This window comes from Triticum dicoccoides, chromosome 3A (genome assembly GCF_002162155.2).
Source record: "Triticum dicoccoides isolate Atlit2015 ecotype Zavitan chromosome 3A, WEW_v2.0, whole genome shotgun sequence".
NCBI lineage: Eukaryota > Viridiplantae > Streptophyta > Magnoliopsida > Poales > Poaceae > Triticum > Triticum dicoccoides.
In genome coordinates, this window is record NC_041384.1 from 566,838,598 (window position 1) to 566,857,839 (window position 19,242).

Below are 19,242 nucleotides of genomic sequence, written 5' to 3' on the forward strand. Positions count from 1 at the left end.
CCTGTGGTGTGGAGGGCTGGATGAACAGTAGACAGTGGAGGGATGGTTGAACAGGACCCCGTGGTGTGGAGGGCTGGATGAACAGTAGATGGTGGAGGGGTGCTCGTGGAGGGGTGGTTGAACATGACCCCATGGTGTGGAGGGCTGGATGAACAGTAGACGATGGAGGGGTGGTTGAACAGTAGCCGGTGGAGTAGCACGCGGTGGAGGCTGGATGAACAGGAGCCCGTGGAGGCTGGAGGAGGTCGACGGTGGAGATGAACAGTATCCCGTGGAGTCCTGTTTTGCGGTACGCCACACCCCTCCCGATGAACAGGACCCCCGTTTCAACCGTAGCGCTCCAACACAAGTCCGTTTCCTCCGTTTTGCGGTACGCCACACCCCTCCCGATCAACAGGACCCCCGTTTCGACCATAGGAGGTCTGTTTCCTTTGTTTTGCGGCAGGCCACACCCCTCCCGATGAACAGGATCCCGTTTCGACCATGGCCGGTCGAACACAAGGCTGTTTCCTCTGTTCTACGGTATGCCAGGCCTCGTTTCCATCGCCTGTTCCGTCCAAGCCCTCCCGATGAACACGACGCATTCTGTTGCCTCCCCATGAACACGATGCATTCCGTTGCCTCCCCATGAACACGACGACGACGCTGTTTCTCCGTTCCCACCCAGCCATGTACACGAGCCCTGGCCGTACATATGCGCGAGTAGGCGTTTGAGACCCCGCCCGTATGTACACATACGTGGCCGTATTTTATTTCTTGCACCCTGGCCGCTGTACGTACATGTGAATGCTACGTGCGCGCCTCTACTACGACACGTGCACGCCTCTACATCGACCAGTATGTACGTACATGTTCGCGACCAGAATGACAATGCTACGTACGCTTCGACCAGGTGGGTCCCGACTGTCAGGCAATTCCTTGCCTGCGAAGATGTAGCTGGTCGGTCCCAGCAGTCAGGGGGCGAATCGTTTTTTTGCCCGGACGAACTTCCTTGCGTGCGAAGATGTAGCTAGTGGGTCCCAGCAGTCAGGGGGAAATGTTTTTTTTGCGAAATACAGTGGCCCGTCCGGTGGGTCCCAGCTGTCAGGTGGAGGAATCATTATTTTCCGCATAATAAGGAGGCACTTCCTTGCTGCGGCCGTGGACCCAGCTGTCAGCCTCTCCACGTACATTCCACGTCCGATGGAAGTCGTTCCTTGACCATGTTGACCACGCCGCGCCGAGAGCACCAGGGCGGTGGACGACGACGAGGCCTAGGAAGGGGACGACACGGAGGCAGGGAAGACTCGGCAGTTGTTTCCCACGCGGAGGGGAGTACGACTGTACGAGGGTTTACTGGTTCGTTTGCCGTCGCTGGAGAATAACAGCAGGTGTGGGTGAGTAGAGAGATGGCTAGGCCAGCGATGGGAGTACGGTCGGGCGGTGAGGCCTACGCGGCAGCACAGCCAACCGCGAGGAGGAGGGAGCAGGCAGTCCCGCCGGCGCTTGTTTGAGCGGCTGGAGCAGGAAGAGCAGAGATTGAAGAAGCACGACGGCCGTTGGATGGACATCCAACAGTCAGTGCTTGTGCGTCAACCTTTTTTTAGGAAAGCCTCAAATCTGTGGAAAATAGCATACATCCCATCTGCCATTATTTCTAATAATTTACAACCCATTTGCTAATTCTTAAGGTTTTTTTTGGGAGCCCATATTCTTTTTTGTTAGCATTACAGCCCATATTGTGGCAACGGTTAAAAAATTATACAAAATTTTGCATATTTCGGTGCGGTCCAAACTGTTTTTAATCCCGAAATTTCGACTCACATTCAAACTGATTTTAAAAATAAATGTATATCAATATAAAATCCAACAAATTCTCCACACATAAAAATTAATGTAATTTAAAATCTTGAAACGAAAAAAAAGATATTTGAAACTAATTGCCGGTTTGATGTGTTTTAAAAATGTATAACCCATTTCTCATTACTGATGGGCCATTTTCTCGGCCAGCTGAATGAAAGCTCTCCTCGTCTTGAAAGATTTGCAGCCCAACAGGCCTGACAAAACGACTTACTTGGCAAATCACAAAAAACTGGGTTGTGGCCGTGGACCCAGCTGTCAGCCTCTCCACGTACAGTACTCTTCTTATGGAAGTCGTTCCTTGACCACGTTGACCATGCTGCATGAAGAGCACCACGGCGGTGGACGACGCGGCAGTGGAAGCCCGCGCGGAGAGGACTACGAGGGTTCACTGGTTCGGCTGCGGTGTGAGGCTGCCGTCGCCGTAGGGGCTGGCCAGCAGAGGGAATAGTAGGGGTGGTGAGGCCTCTGTGGCTGCACAGCCGGCCACGGGAGGCAGGAGCATGCGGCACGACCGGCACTGCTTTGGGCGGCTGGAGCAAGAAGACCAGAGGTTGAAGAAGCACTACGCCCGTTGGATGGACATCGTACGGTCACTTGAGCTAGAATCGTTCATATTGACTAACTTGACAAAGCCCTTCGTCCCCGTCAACTTAGTAGGCCCACAAGTCAGCCTCCCATCAAGGTGGGTCCCAGCTAGCCGGAGGAGTATTCATTTTTTGTGCGTAATAAGGAGGCACTTCCAGTGGGTCCAAGCTGACAGCGGGGGAACGTTTTTTTCACGAAATACGGTGGCCCGTCCGGTGGGTCCCAGCAGTCAGGGGGAAACAATTTTTTCGCAAAATACTAGTGGCCCGTCCGGTGGGTCCCCGCTGTTAGGTGGAGGAATAATTATTTTCCGTGTAATAAGGAGGCACTTCCTTGCGGCTGTCGTGGACCCAGCTGTCAGCCTCTCCACGTACAGTACTCTTCCAATGGAAGTCGGTCGTTGACCACGTTGACCACGCCGCGCCGAGAGCACCAGGGCAGTGGATGACGGCGAGGACTAGGAAGGGGACGACTCGGAGCCGGGGAAGACGCAGCAGTGGATGCCCACGCGAAGAGGAGTACGAGGGTTCACTGGTTCGGCTGCGGTGTGAGGTTGTTGTCGCCGCAGAATAACAGGGGGTGTGGGTGAGTAGAGGGATGGCCTGGCCAGCGGTGGGAGTAGTAGGGGGCGGTGAGGCCTTCGCGGCATCACAGCCGGCCACGGGAGGCAATAGCACGCGGCACGACCGGCGCTGGTTTGGGCGGCTGGAGTAAGAAGACCAGAGGTTGAAGAAGCACTACGGCCGTTGGATGAACATCGTACAGTAACAGGAGCTAGAATCGTTCATATTGACTAAGTTGACAAAGCCCTCCGTCCCCGTCAACTTGGTAGGCCCACAAGTCAGCCTCCCACTATGCCGGGTTCCAGCCGGCAGGGGGAATATTCATTTTTTGGCACTTCCTTGCATGCGAAATAGCTAGTGGGTCTGATATGTCAGCGGGGGGCACTTTATTTCGCGAAATACAGAGGCCCTTCTGGTGGGTCCCAGATGTCAGGTGGAGGAATCATTATTTTGCGTGTAATAAGGAGGCATTTCTTTGTGTGCGACCGTGGACCCAGCTGTCAGTCTCTCCACGCACAGTCTACTTCTGATGGTGTCGTTCGTTGACCACGTTGACCATGCCGCGCTGAGCGCATCCAAGGTGGTGGACGACGGCGAGGCCCCGGACAACAACGAGCCGGAGATGGGAGGACGCGGGAGTAGAGTCGCAGACAAAGAGGTGTATGAGGGTTAACTGGTTCTAGTGCGGTGTGGTTCGGCAGTCGGTGGAGAAGAACAGGAGGTGTGGAGGGATGGAGGGATGGCCTGGCCAACGGTGGAGTAGCGCTTCATAGTGAAGCGTGCTAAGTAGAGCTGCTAGCAGCAGGAGGCGGGAGGTGGTCCCGGCGGCGCTGGAGGAAGAAGACGAGAGATTGAAGATGGATGCCGGTCGTTGGATGTAAATCCAATGGCTAACATGTCACAATCATTTGTTGACTAAATTGACAACGACTTGCATTGGCTTCGACCTATTGGCCCACATTTCAGCCTCCAGAAATATGGCACGTATTCAACCCATTTTTTCAGAATTTACAGTCTTTTTTTTGCGCAGTAGAATTTACAGTCAATTTGATCTTTTTTTTGAATTACAGCCATTAGCTGGGCTGGGTGAACAAATAATGTAGCGTCCATGCGGCCCGTTTATTTTATTTCCTAAAAAATTACAGGCCATTTGCACTTTCTCGAAATACATGATTTTGCAGGGCTGATTCTAATTATAATGTTGGGTTGGGCCAGCAATGTTATCAAAAAATAAAAAGGGGCTGAGCATTTTGTTATAAATATATTTAAATAATAAGTGATATTATTACATTCGTCCTTAAATCTTACCAAGCTTTTGTACACAATCACTAGGATTTTCGTGCCAAAACAATCCAGGATTTTATTTGTTAAGAAATTATTTTTATAAGTTAATAAGATGTGTGATATTGTTTTCTTACATATGTAAGTATCTGTTAAATATATGATGACAATAAAAATAATATATAATAACATATAAAATATATTTTTTAGAAAAACAGGGAGCATCTCCCCGGTTCCATTGCTGAGAACGAAACCACAACATATTCTGATACAGCAGCTCAAAGAGCAGTTCGAAAGCAAAGGTAGAAAAGCTACAAACTAGGGGGTGGATGAACAAGTTCTCTGAATAACACAAATCACCCGAGCAGTGCCAAAGGCAGAGCGGATAGAGCACTCAAATGACACAAGGAGGGTCCAGCGAAGCCTTCTTGGTCTTCAGCCGAGGGGCCATGTCAGCCTGCGGCGACCAGTAAGCAAGCGGAGACACCGGGCTGGAAGGCGTAGCATGGTGGATGTCCCTCTTTTTCGGCGCTAGGTGCCCATCATCTTCATCAGAGATCTTGAGACGAGCCCACGGGTCCAGCCCCAGAGCAGGTCGAGCCTTGTTCAGCCACAAGTGATCGCCAACGGTTTCTGGAGGGATCTTGTTAGGGTTTCCACGAAGCTCGTCAACTTGTCCTTGTCTGATCCAGAGGAGAGAATCACCTAGTTCCTCACCATGTTCCTGATCAACCTCAAGACCCGCGGAATGGAAATCCAGGAGGTGTTATTGAAAATCATAACATTTCTATATTTCCAGAGGCACCAAAGGACAGCTGAGCTAACAGTGTTTAAAACTGAGCACTTTTTGGTAGCAATCCAGAATCTGACGACAGATTCGAAGGATGAGCCAATCTGACTAGAGAAATATTCCTCAATGTGGGCCCAGAGATGTTTAGCAACTATACATTCAAAAAATAGGTGAGAACAAGACTCTTGTTCCAAGCAGTAAACACAATCAAGGGGTTTGATGATGTGTCTCTTCCTAAGGTTATCCCTAGTCATAATTTTTTTTGGAGAGAAGCCAGAGAAATACATGAATTTTAGGGGGAACTCTCAATTTCCAGACAGTAGGGATAAACATGGGTTGAACCCCTCTAAAATTGATAACATGATAGAGGGAGCTGGAGGAATACTTCCCCTTATTGTCCAGCTACCAAATCAGGGCATCCGGCTCGGCAGTAAAGGTAATGCTTTTGGAAATTTCCTCCAACTGGAACCATTGTTCCATGAGACTATCACTAAAGTTCCTTCTAAAAGAGAGTTTTAGGCATTGACCATCCCAAACTTCATTGCCACTTTTTTTAATCTCATTGCGGACAGAGTAAATAGGCCAAAATTGGACTGCTAGGGGGATGTGCCAAACCAAGTATCTTCCCAGAACCTGGTTCTGCTCCCGTCCCCTATGTTTCATCTGTAGCCAAATTTCACAGCATGCATAATAGATTTTAATCCTTTCTAGAATCTAGAGGTCTTAGGGTTGGAGGAAGGGACAAAAATATTAGGTTTATTTCCTAGGTATTTATGGGCAATAAGAAGCTTCCAGGGTTTTAGGTCTTCCTCATAGAATCTTTCAATCCAAGACCCTAGAAGACAGATGTTAATTTCTTGAAGGTTAGGTATGCCTAGGCCTCCAAAATCTTTTTTCATAGAGACTAGGGCCCAATTAGCAAGGTGTAGCTTCCTATTTCCCTCAAAATCATTCTACGAGTAATGAGACATCTGAGAATTGATGAGGTTCACTGCCCATTTAGGGAACTTGAAGAATGAGAGGAGATACACTGGAATGCTAGCCAAACAAGCTCGTATGAGGATCAATCTACCTCTATAAGAGAGAAGTTTGCCCCTCCACCCAGCAATCCTTTTAATGATTTTATCCAGAAGGGTTGGATATCCTCTCTCCTCAGTTTATCATAGTGGAGAGGGATACCTAGGTACTTAATGGGGAAGTTAACTTTATTACAGACTAGAATAGAGAGGAATTCATCTAACTCCTGATCATCCATGTTGATAGGGATGAGTTCACTTTTAGAGTAGTTGATTATCATGCCTGAGACTTGTTCAAACCAGGTTAGAACAGTTTTCAGATTGCTAGCATGTGTGGAGTCATTGTCTAAGAAAAGGATGGTATCATCTGCATATTGAAGGCAGATGATGCCACCAGGGCAGACCTCAGGACAGAGCCCTGCAATTAGACTATGATCATCAGCTTTGCTCAGCATTTTAGTAAGTACGTCCACTACTAAATTAAACAAAAGCGGGGAGATGGGGTCACCTTGCCTAAGGCCTTTACCAGCAAGGAAAAAAAATCACTTTCTTAGTTATTTAACTTGACCCCAATAGACCCCCCATGAGTAAGTTTCTGGATCCAACTCTCCTCTATGAAAGGCTTGGAAAAGATCTAAGAGATCATTTTTCACCAAGTCCCAAAAATGTTGGTAAAACAAGAAGGGAATCCCATCAGGACCAGGAGCCCCATCAGGATAAGAGCTAAAAATGGCTTCCTTCACCTCTGTCTCTGAAAAAGGGGCTTCTAGCAGCTCATTTTCAGCAGGAGAGACTTTTTCAGAAGCAGAGAAAAAAATTGTTTTATAGAGAGAACCCAGAAGGGTTTTCTTTCTTAAACAGGTCTTTGTAGAAGTCACTAGCCACTTGCAGCATCGCATCTGCATCAGTAACAGGGCCATTAGGGCCATCAAGGGAGTGAATGAGGGTTTTCCTCCTCCTCTGGTTATCTACTGCATGGAAGTAAGCAGTATTTCTATCACCCTCCTTAATGTTCCTATTTCTAGACCTTTGTTTGGCTTTGATTTCTTCTTGAAGCCAAATTTTCTTGAGCTCTCCATGGATAAAGTTTAATCTATTAGTATCAGCCTCAGAGAGGTCAGTGGTTTCTGCCTTAATATCTAGAGAATCAAACTCAAAGAGGAGAAGCCTTTTGTATCTTCTAAGATTAGCTTCCTCATTGGAGTTCCACCCTTTGTTAGTTCTTCTAAATCTCCTGATTTTGATCTTCCAATTTTCTAGGGGGCAGCTGCTCCCAGTAGACTCATTCCAGATTTTCCTGACTAGCTCAGTAAAATCTTCTCTAAGCAACCACCACTTTTCAAATTTAAAACTATTGCTCTTTGGAGTTTGGTTAAGACCAGAGTCACAGAGCAAAGGAGTGCGGTCACTACCACATCTGGGCAGAGCTCTACAACTAGAAAGGGGAAAGAAACTATTTAATTCTGTGTCACAGAAAATTCTGTCAATGGTGGACATAATCTTGGAGCAGGACTTCCAACATATCTAGCAGAACTGTGGGTTTTCCTTCTGACAGGGCAATTCTCAACTTTATGGGTAACCATTTTACAGATAAAACAACTCTTGGGCTTGACACATTTATCCAAATGATGCCCTGGTTCCCCACAGTTGTAGCAGATCACCTCAGAGTATGCCATAAGCCCGAAGCAGGGGCATGAGCAGTTTTCTGGATGTCCTATCTCTTCTTTTGCTGATTCTTGCCTTGAGATTTCCCACTGATCTGAGAGTCAGAACTACCAACAGATTGATCTTGGGCAATTACAGGAGCCTGCCCAGATTGTGCCCCCATTTGGGGCGGAGGTGGGCCGTACCACTGCCCAACCGACGCTCCCCCCATTGTGATAGGGGAAATTCATCGGAGTTCCTTGTTCCTTCTCATCCTCTAGCAAGATGTTGTCTCTCAGGAAGCAGAAATAACCACCAGACAACTCAATTGAAGTAGATTGTAAGCCTAATTTCAATCTTCTGCAGGTTTGGGGGAGAGGTAAGGTAGGGGATTCACCTGCTCCAGCTCCGGTGGCGTGCCGGTGGGCAGGAGTCCAGTCAAGCATTCCCATCTCACAGCACGGCGTGGATCTCCTGAATTCACTTCTCCTTTCGCCCATCGAACGAACGCAATCGGCGGCTCATTGGGGTGGGGCATCCTGTGCTTCTCTGAGAAATCTCCTTCGAAGTAGATCCGCAGGGCTAGATTCAGCAGCTCCCAATCCACATGATCCTTGCACAACCGAGCATACCTGCGCGAGTGAGAGAACGGAGTCGAGCGGTTGGAGCATCCGCGGGAAGGCTTTGTATACATGTGGGAGATGCATCTTGTACATCTGCCTGTCATCCAGCCATTCCCCCGTGGATATGGCCGGCGACTCCATTGGGCGCGCGAGCGGACTTGCTGAGGGGGGCAGGCGCGCCCGGAGTTAGGAGGCGGGGGGTGGCGGCAAGATCTATTTGCCAATTACTCCCTCCTTTTCGGTTTATAGGGCTCAATTCAAAAATCTCACCAACCAAGGTAGATGATGAATGGTGGAATACTTTTTGTAGTTTGCAAAAGCACCTAATTAATGCACTTGTTTTCCTCAAAAAATTATGTTTATCAATGCATAAATTGCAATGCATGCATGCATAAAGTACATGCATTGGTCAATTTTCTCTTAATACTTGCATGCAATGATTTAATGCACCTTGGAATCTGAACATGTGATGGAAAACAACCAAATTGAGCCTTATAAAATGGAAAAACTAAAATTTTGAGATAATCCCTATAAACCGAAAAGGGGGGAGTATGTGAACTAAACAGTCAACATATAAAATAATTTAAATATATATAATATAGTTAGAAGGGAAACATAAGTGGGAAAATTTTGTTTTTGCCACTCTAGATTTTGCCAATTTTCCTTATGCCACTCTAGATTTTGACATTTCACTTTTGCCACTCTTAGCTTTTGACAATTATCACAATTGCCATTTTGTGGCAAAATCAACATAATTTTATTTCATTTTTGCCACTCTTAGCTTTTGACAATTATCACAATTGCCACTCTAAATTTTTTGCTTTTGCCACGAGAATGGCAATTGTGATAATTGTCAAAAGCTAAGAGTGGCAAAAGTGAAATGTCAAAATCTAGAGTGGCATAAGGAAAATTGGCAAAATCTAGAGTGGCAAAAACAAAATTTTCCCAACATAAGTTGGGCCTGGCGTTCCTATTCTTATATAGAAAAATAGAATAGACCTCTGCGTTTTCTTCGAAAAAAATACATAAATTGGGCTGCCAAAAATAAAACCTCGGATGGGAGGTCCATAGGCCGATCGATACATGACGGCCCTAAGAAAATACAAACAGGCCTATGGACCTCCCATCCGAGGTCGTGGACTGCGCATGTTAAAAATGAAAGCCTAGACGGGGAAGCCCAAAACCACGTCCAACACTTGCCAAAACTTCGTCCCTTGTTTTCTCTGTGTTTCGCACACTCGACATTGTGTGGGCATTTTGACTGTGCATCATATGAAGATGTGCTATGCATGAATGTTGATCAGCATGATGTTAACTGGCTGGTAGTTCCATTTTCGACCATGAATAAAACTTCCAACATGATGTTAACCCTGTTTGAAAAGGCCGTCTTAATATAAATGCTCTGCCTCTGAAAGTTGCAGTTTCTTATCAGAAACTGAACTTGCAGTTTCTTATCTGAAACTGAAACTTTCAGTTTCTTCTCTGAGAATCACATTGTCTGCACTTTTATACTCCTATGAAACTACATTTTTTAAAAATAGATCTCTAGAATTCATAAAATACTTTATATGCTCAATACTGCAAATCTGAAATTCAAAAGACATTCATATCTGAAAGTACTCTCAAAATAGACAACACAAAACACAATTCAGAACCTGTAAATACTGACAACCCTAAGCTCCTCCTGACAATTCACAACCTGCCCGACTATTGGGCTGGGGGGGGGGGGCAGCCCCCTCCTATTCCTCGGCGGTAGACAGCCGCCCCATGAGACGATGTGAACGGCGAGGGAGACGATGGCAGGGAAGCGTCGTCGGGCCAACTGCTTTTCTCCTCTTGCAGTTGGGTTCGGTCGACGAAGACTCCACCGACTCGCTCTGGCAGGACACTGTAACATCCCAAATTTACAATTTGGAATGTTATACACTAGATCATCATTGCATATCATATTTTATTTCATTTTGGTTGATCCTAGAAATTCTACACAACTCAAGGACCCTCGGAGAGAGTTGGGGATTTCGTTATTTTCATATTTGAGTTTTCTCAAATTTTGAAAATAAGATCATTTGATTTTATTTATTTTATCTTCAATTATTTCTATCACAAAAATATGAGAGAGGGAATAAAATGACTTTCCCAAAATAAAGAAATATTGAGGATTCAATAATAAAATCAAATAAGATTTTATTTTGGATTTATTTGCTATTTTATTTGAATTTAGGAAAAATGCGCATTTTTCAAAGTTGCATTTAGGCCCCAAATAAATGTTCATCCTATGCGGCTTGATTTTAGAAGCCGGGGAAAATTTACTTCGGGATTTTTGGAGTCCGTTTAGTATTCCTTTTGTTTTTTTCTGAGCATAATTATTAAAAAAATCCGAACCGCCCTTGGGCCGTGTCCGGCTAGGACTCCGCCTGGCCGGGGGCTTTATATAGCGCCACTCGGGCCGCCCCAGCCCATAGCCGCCGCCCCAAACCCTAGCCGCCCGCGCCGCCCGCCCTAGCCACCGCCCTAGCCGCCGCCCCACCGCCCTAGCCGCCGCCCCGCCGCCGACGAGGTTGACCCTCCGCCGGTTTTTTTAGAAAACCATTGGTTTTCACCGGTTTTTTTTAGTTTTTTATTCGATTTTTTAGATAGATCGTTTTTCTCGCTTTAGTTATTTAGCGAGCGTTCGCTGGTTCGTTCGTTTTAACGAACGCGTTCATCGTTTAGATCCAGATAACGAATGTTCGTTCGTTAATCTGTTCGTCGTTTTTCTTTTTCTCGGATTAAATCCATGATTTTTCTGATCGCGATTTCTGATCCGATTTTTGTTAGTATAACTTTTCGCTCGTTTATCGGAATCAGGCGATTCAAGCGCCTGGAGTTTTTTCTCGAAACCCTCTTTCCGTTTAACCAACTCAAACAAGTTTTTGCCTCTGTAAAATTTGATCTAGATCCAGAATAGTAAATGAAGCTTGTTTCTTTTGCTGTTTGTCTTTCGTTGCTTCGCTTGATTTGATTCTTTTTGCCAACCGGAGTTCTTAAGTTGAACTTTCTGGTTAGATCTCTTATTTGAGTTTTACCTGTGCATTAGTTGAGTACTTATTGTATGCTTGTTTGTTTGTGATAGAGTACCCGGAGTGCGCCGCTTGCTACTTCGAATCGCTAGGTTTTGCGGATCATCAGCAAGGCAAGTAACACTTTGATCATACTTCCTATTACCCAGTTTTATTGCATTAGATCAATCCTCACACATTGCATGATTAGGATCTAATTAAATTGTGGGTTTGGGAAGTAGATGAGGTAGTACCTATCACCTGTTTTATTATCAAACCTTTGGGAGTTACTTTTACGTTTGCTTATTATGCCATGCTATGCTAGTAGACGTGGATTAGGTGAGTGAAATCCATGATAGATGTGAGTTTGATAAATTAATGGTTTATCTAAGGTGGCAATTTAAACACACATCTGGGTGGATTGAGGAACATGGGTATTCCAGCGATTGCCTGTTTTTCTTTTGGACCGCCACCCAGGCTCAAAGGGATCATGAGATTATTCATACTAGAAACTCCCGTGTGCAGCCACAAGCTACTATGGGATCTAGCATAGTTGACTAAGTTGTGCGAACTCTTATAGTGGTAGACTAGCAGATGTAGGGGAAAGTAGGTGTAACGGTCTACCCGATCGTAAGGTGCTAGCGCTTCTAAAAGACTATGTCTCGGTCATCCGTTTCTCAAACACCATGTAGTGCGAGAATCCCAACAGAGGAGATCGAGTCTTGTGGGGAAAAGTGCGCAAACCTCTGCAGAGTGTATAAAATAATCATGGTTAGCTGTGTCCCCGGTTATGGACATCTTGAGTATCTAGTACTTGGATTATCATGTGAATCTCATCATGTTACTCTAATTAATTTGTTGGGTTTTTAAAGACGATGTTTAATTGGGATTGAGAGCGTGTCTACATTCTCAATGTTTAACAACCACCATGATAGTTAAATAAAATTTATTCCTTTGCAGTAGGAAAAATTGGCTTTACGTAAAACTGTAACCATAGAGCTTTCCACCAGCCAAATATGCATGTAGTATAGTCTTATTCCTTCATTGCTCTCTATGTGTTACATTGCCAGCATATTCCATGTGCTGACCCATTTTGGGCTGCAACGTTCATGTTGCAGACTTTCCAGACAACGAGTAAGGTGCTTTTAGGTTGTGGTTCTATACTCAGTGATGCCGTTGGAGTTGATGGACTCACTTATCTTCCAAGCCTTTCGCTGTTATCGTTATTAGATGGCCTTAAGCCATATTTATTGTAATGAGTTCTCTTTTGAGACACTCGATGTAATACGTGTGTGATTGCTACTTTGTTATAAATCCTTCAAGTATTGTGTGGTGTCAGCATTACTGATCCAGGGATGACACCGGAGCACAGAGATTGGACCGTTTGAGGTCTGGTCGCTACAGACACCCTCACAAACGGCACCCTGTAGATGCTCGATCCTTCAATCTCTGGTGGATGCTCCATCTGGGATCGATACTCCCACCACCGCTCCCTCACGATCGGATTAGGTGAATCTGTTTACTCCATGGCCTAAAGGAGCAGCTCTATGTACTCCGGCGCGACTCCCTCCGGGAGTATCGCCGCCTTTTCGCTCTATTGCATATATTTGGCCATGGATGTCGCCGTCGCCGCTAGTTGGTCCTTGTTGTCAAACCAAGACTATATCTCCAACATCCTAGCTAGCTTCACAGGGTCGACGTCTGTGATCCTCACGTATCGGTTGCACTCCTCCAACGATCTACTTCTCCACAGCACCTTCACTCGCCGGCGGTGGTTTTTAAATGGAAGAGGAGAGGAGCATCGCTGGTTTTGGATTAGAACGGGAGAGGAGCGACGCTGGTTTTGGACTGGAACAGGAGAGGAGGGGCGGTGGTTTTGAAATGGAAGAGGAGAGGAGCGGTATTGCATTTAGATTGGAATAGGAGAGGAGCGGCGGTGGTTTAAGAGGAGAAGAGCGGAAGAGCGGCACTTGTCTTGGATGTATTTTTTTGTTGTTTCGCGTATTTTGGGTCAAAGTTTGACCACATACTGTATTTGACAAGCAAAATGTGAATGCATTTCACCAAAAATTGTATCGTTTGGTTCGTATCTGAATGTACTTTCAAATTATACTCCCTCCATTTTTGTATACAAGGCCACAAACTCATATTACAGGTACCAAGGTAAAAATCAATGCTATGTTTAAGTCAATGTTGCAAGCTAGCTTGTCACCTTGATTGTCGTGTTATTTAATGTGGTTTTTATCTCCCAAGCACAACAAGCCAACCCTCTTACTCCTCATTGGTTGATTAATGTTGGGAATACAAGCTAACCTTCTCACTCCCGCATGCACACAAGGGATATTAATGTCCTCGGGTGCTAGTACGAGGCAAACGCCATCAATTTTGCCTCGGTTAATGTTAGTGGCCTTGTATAGTTGCAAATTGTAATTTTGATAGTGGCCTTGTATACAATGTATAACATATATTTTATGTGCAAAAATCATGGTCAATTATGACCCAAAATAAAAGGGAGACTAGTTAATGTGGGGTCGCTTTCTTAATTGAAGGGTAAATTGATTTTGATTTTGATCCAGTCAGAGCGCGCCGGCCCTCTTGCCCAATCCTAAGTCGCTGTCGCACGCTTCTCTGTCTCTTCTCCATTGCAAAACCACCTCCTCTCCTCTCCATCATCTCCATTCCAAAACCACCGTCTCGCCTCTCCCTCTTCTCTATTGCAAGACCACCGTCTCTCCTCCGTTTTCTAGGCGCTTTGCTCCATGGCGCGGGCGCAATCCATGGATACAAAATTAGTATACTGTATACTATTTAAAAGTCGAGGGCGGGGCTTTTCCTGCACGGTAGGCGGCGGGGCAGTTCCGCCTAGTCGGTTCGACAGAGACACGAGAAGACGAGGGAGTAGGCTGCTGCAAACGTAGGGCTGTGTGATTTGACAGCGAGTTACTGCTGGCAGGTGGGGCCCCGTGATTTGACTTGCCATTATCATTTTAACTGCGGCGCTACGACCGGCGTGAGTCTCCCAGATTCCTGACCACCTCCATACAGGTGCCTCTCCCAATGCTCCACCATGTAGTAGAGGCTGGCTCTTGCATGAGAGCCCACTTCTCCACTTTTTCCTTGCCTCTCTTTCCTCCACATATGAAAAAATGCCATGTAAAGCGCACTATTGTACTTACTTTTACTTGCTCCTCCAGGTGCTTAAGCTTGCCACATAGGCATAAAGTCCGATGTGGCAAGTTAATCAAGAAGAGAGAGACTAGTTTGGTGACCTAAGGAAGAAACGGTGCTAAGCGCGTGTACCTAGGTGAAAAGACAATTTTGAGCCTATAGCTAATTAAATGAAGCAAACTTAGCAACACCATTTCATTGGAAGAGGTCACTCCTTGGCAAATGCAATAAATACACGCGCTTAGCACTGTTTCTTCCTTGAGTACGAAGAAAGAGATAGAGAGGAGTAAAAAAATACACTTATAGCCAACCTTGTTGTAGTATGAGTGACTAAGTGATGACTATGTATGACATGCCAACATCAGATAGCCTAACGCACCGTGTTAAATCTCCAAGGGCGCGACCACGTGAACGACGCGACGGTCGTGGTAGGCACGACCATGATACGGGCTGCTGGCAGCCCTTGGATCTGAGATCAAACGGTCACATGCTAAGTTGCTGAAAATTTGCAGAATAACCCTCCAGGATAGGATATTCACCCATAGGTCTAGAATCACGCCATGCAACCGTTCGATCTCAGATCCAAGGGCTCTCGGAAGCCCGTATCATGGGGGAATGGAAAGCCACTACCCTGCCGTTTGCACGCTGGCAGTTCGCTCCTACTCGTCCCCGCACGTCCTTCAATACTACGGCGGTTCGCTCCTAGTCGTCCCGTCCATTCTCATTACGGCAGTTCCACTAATCCTAACCCTCCTCCCAAATCCATGGCATCCCAAATCTCCACGATCGGCGGTGAGTACAAGGTTAGAACCATCACCGGTGATGAGTTCGACGTCATCTACACCCGTTCTTCCGCGACGGTGAAAGGATGCCTTTCTCGCTTCAGCCTCATGTTCGAAAACTCAGATGATGAGTGGGTCGCTGGGCTAGATGTTGAGTACACCACAGTCCTGGGACAAGAGAAGGATCTAAAGGACGAAGAGAGGAAGAAGCCCACCATGATCCAGGTTTGCGTACATAACGTTTGCTTGGTCTACCACATATGCCATGCCGATGTTGAGTGCCAAGATTTTAAGAACTTCCTCAAGGACAAAACAGTGAAATTTGTTACTGTAGACTTTGGTAACGACAAAGAAGTCCTGCGTCGGATAGGCCTCGTTGTAGGAAACACCTTCGACCTCCAAAAGAATTGGCTGGTGTCCTCTCGTCAGCCTTCAATGCTGACCCTGGCAGGAGCCATGGTTCATCCTTCGTACGGTAAACTGGAGAAACCTCATTACACGTTTCATCGTCATGCATGGCAGCGGAATGTACTAGATATAGACCACATCCACTACGCTGCAATGGATGGCTACCTTTGCTTCAATATCCACAAGGGTTGGATGAAGAGCAACAACCAAGTGTGTGGTTCAAGCAAAGAAGTATCGGCCAAGAGGAAGAGGGACAAGTACGAAGTCGAGGATGTGGACGAGGACTCCGAGTAAGGTGGCAGTGTCGTTGCTCATGGTGGTTCTAATGCGGTGTCTACCGGAATAGTTGCAAAGTTTAATTTCAGGTGTGCTTAATTTAATTTGAGGGGTGTGTTGTGCTGAGCCCGCAGCAGAACTATGTTATGTTTCTTCTCATTACTTTAACTCTTCAGTACATACATACTAGTATTTCTTACATTTCATCTTTTAGTTGGTATAGTACTACCACTCGTTTCTTCACATTATATACGTACAATATATATGGCCAACATCATATAGCCAGCAGTTTAGTTGTCAAAGAATTTCAGGGTGCTTAGTTTTGTCAAAGAATTCCAGGATGCTTAGAGGGTGTTTGTATCCAAGGGACTTAGTTTAGTCTGACTAAAAATAGTCTCTTTAAGAGGCTAAAGTTCCAAGCACCCCTGACTAAAGAGGGTCTAAAACTAGTCTTGAGACTAATTTTTTTAGTCAAGGGTACCCCTACTAAAATGTGGATTAGTCCTCTCTCTACTCATTTAACTCCTCTCCTTTAACACAGGCGATTTCTGGATTGGAGGGTTTGGAGGATAATAAATGCTCATTAACTTGATTTTAGCCTTTTTAGTATTTGGATCCAAGCATGGGTGAGGCTAGCATGTTTTAGTCCCACTACTTTTAGTCATGGGACTAAAACGTATCCAAGCACTCTCTTAGTTTTATTTGAGGGGTGGGTTGTGTTGGACACCATTATTGTGACTAGCCTTTTTAATAGTACTATATGCATAATTTGGCGACGAGCGCTCTCTATATGTACCACCTTTTTTTTAATTTCAAGTTTTGCTCCATGGTGTAATCCATCGATACTATTGCTGTACAAAAGTATACATTTTTTAAAAGGCTAGAGGGCGAGGCAGTCTAGCTTGGTCGGTTTCATGAGAGGCGAGGGCCTTTGTGATTTGACGGCTCATTACTGCTGGAAGGCGGGGCCTTGTGATTTGACTGCTCGTATAAATGCACCGACGACCTGATCGAGGAGGAGCAAAGAACCATGCGGTATACTCAAGTTTTCCACTGGAGTAGTACTGCGACGGAGGAGCACGAAACATGGCAGCCCAGTGCCATATGGCGATAAAAATGATCTAATTTGCTAGTCATCTCATTGTTAGCATTGTTCTATTCATTCCCTCACAAAAACATTGTTCTATTCATGCCTCGCAGAGAATGTGCCACGTGCGGCGAAACACCCGAAGCAAAAGATGGAACACAGGAGCAAAAGAAGAAGGAAGATTATCACCCCAAATGATCTAATTCGCCGCGGAGTTGTAACTGCTTCTTCATCGCCTCCATGACCTCCATCTCCTTGCGCGTCTCCTCCGCCATCTTCATCATTGTGTCCATGACGCGTCATTTCTCGACGCGAGCCTTCATCATCTGTTCCACGGCCATATTACGTACCTTGACAGCAGCTGGGTGCTCGATGCGGAGCTTCGCCAACTCTTCCTTCTGTTCCATGGTAAGGGCCTGCAGCATCTTCATCGAGGAACTACTATTCTCATGCAACTTCTTCCAGCCGGCGTTCTTCTCCTTCAACAGGTCGATCTCGTGGCAGAGCTTCGCATTGTCCTCCCGAAGTCGCAGGATTTCGCCGGCCGCCTTCTTCTCCGAGGCAATGCTCTTCTTCAGCAGCATCACCAAGCCGGCGGTTAACCCCCCTGCTGATTGAGCTCAGCAGGCATGTTGTCGAGGCTCTCCTTCAGCAACTCCATCAAGCCTTGGATGAACTCCTTCTGCTTATTGAGCTGATCGGGCATGCCGTCGAGGGATAACGACTCCAGCTCCACCGGCTCGGCATGTTCGCCTCCACGGCTAGGGCGCTCCTGGGAGCCATCGCCTGCCCGTGAGAGATCTTTCGAGGTCTCTGCGTGGCGGCGAGCCCTCTTTTTTTTCCGCAGCCTTGGTTGCCGCTCCCTTGTTACGAGTAGTTCTCGACCTAGAGCTCTGCTCACCGGCCATGGCAATGACGGACAAAGAAGAAGCACTTATGAGGAGGAAAGGTAGAGTGATTTTCGGTTAGGTAGTTCCCCTTTTTATAACCTAAGTACTAGACCTAGTACTAATACCTGCATAGTGGGAACACGTTCAGGTTTGGTACGTACTACTAGTAGGTGTGAGCAGGCTTTCGAATGTGATGGGAACAAGGTAAAGATTAATTGATGGTTTTGGTTTCGAGGCCCGAAACGGCTCCCGGTGAGTTTAGCGGAACATAAATTTCAAGTACTACACTACTCAAATGCGTAAATATTATGTTACTGTCAAAAATTGGCACAAAATAAGAAGGAGACCAATGGAAGTACTACTAGCAACCCACGATTTAACTACTCGCATGCGCGTAGTGGAGTAATAATGTCTTTCTTCCGCCCTCACATCCACTCAATTTGCATGCACTGTATTAATTGACCATCAATGAAGTGAACGGCTTTACACGCGTCAAATTATCACATGGGGTGGATCTTGGTACAAAATTGCGTCCGCTCGTGTACCCGCGTGTGCGTGCGAGGAATGAGTGCATGCATGGCGTGCGTGCACATCTTCGCTTCATGCATGTACCGCCAGTATGGCTCAGGGAGGATGAGTACATTCTTCTGGAACCAGCAGCACATCACTGTGATCAATCCACGCAAGGAGGTCACGGCAACGCCTACACATGTGCCACGTGGCTTCATGAACTGTAAGAGAGACACTGTGTAGCGTGCCATTCGTATTCTAATTTACGTGTTTTGCACATACTCGAAGTACTAGTAACTAGTAAGGTACATGTGCATTGCATCCATCAGATTTTGCATCCAAATTATGAATAAATACCACACTATAGCATGTAAGCTCTGAGTCATATATGCCTGATGTAGCCCTTCGTTTAATTCTTATAGTTCATCTCATTCAAAATCAATTAGTTTTTATAAAAAAGCTAAGAACGCGGGAATAGGAAAAACATGGGATTATAGTGGAATGTCGTCTTGAATCCTATAGGATTGTACGAGTGTTTGATTGTGCATAGAAAAAACGCAGAATTCTTTCAAAGAGGTTTGAGTGGATGGGATGTTTCCTATGAAATCTAGTGCAAATGAATCATATGGAAAAATTCCTATGGTTTACAATCCTACGAATCAGACAACCAAGATAGGAAAAATTCCTAATGATTAGAATCCTCCAAAATTCCTTTGAGAATCCTTTGAATCAAAGAAGC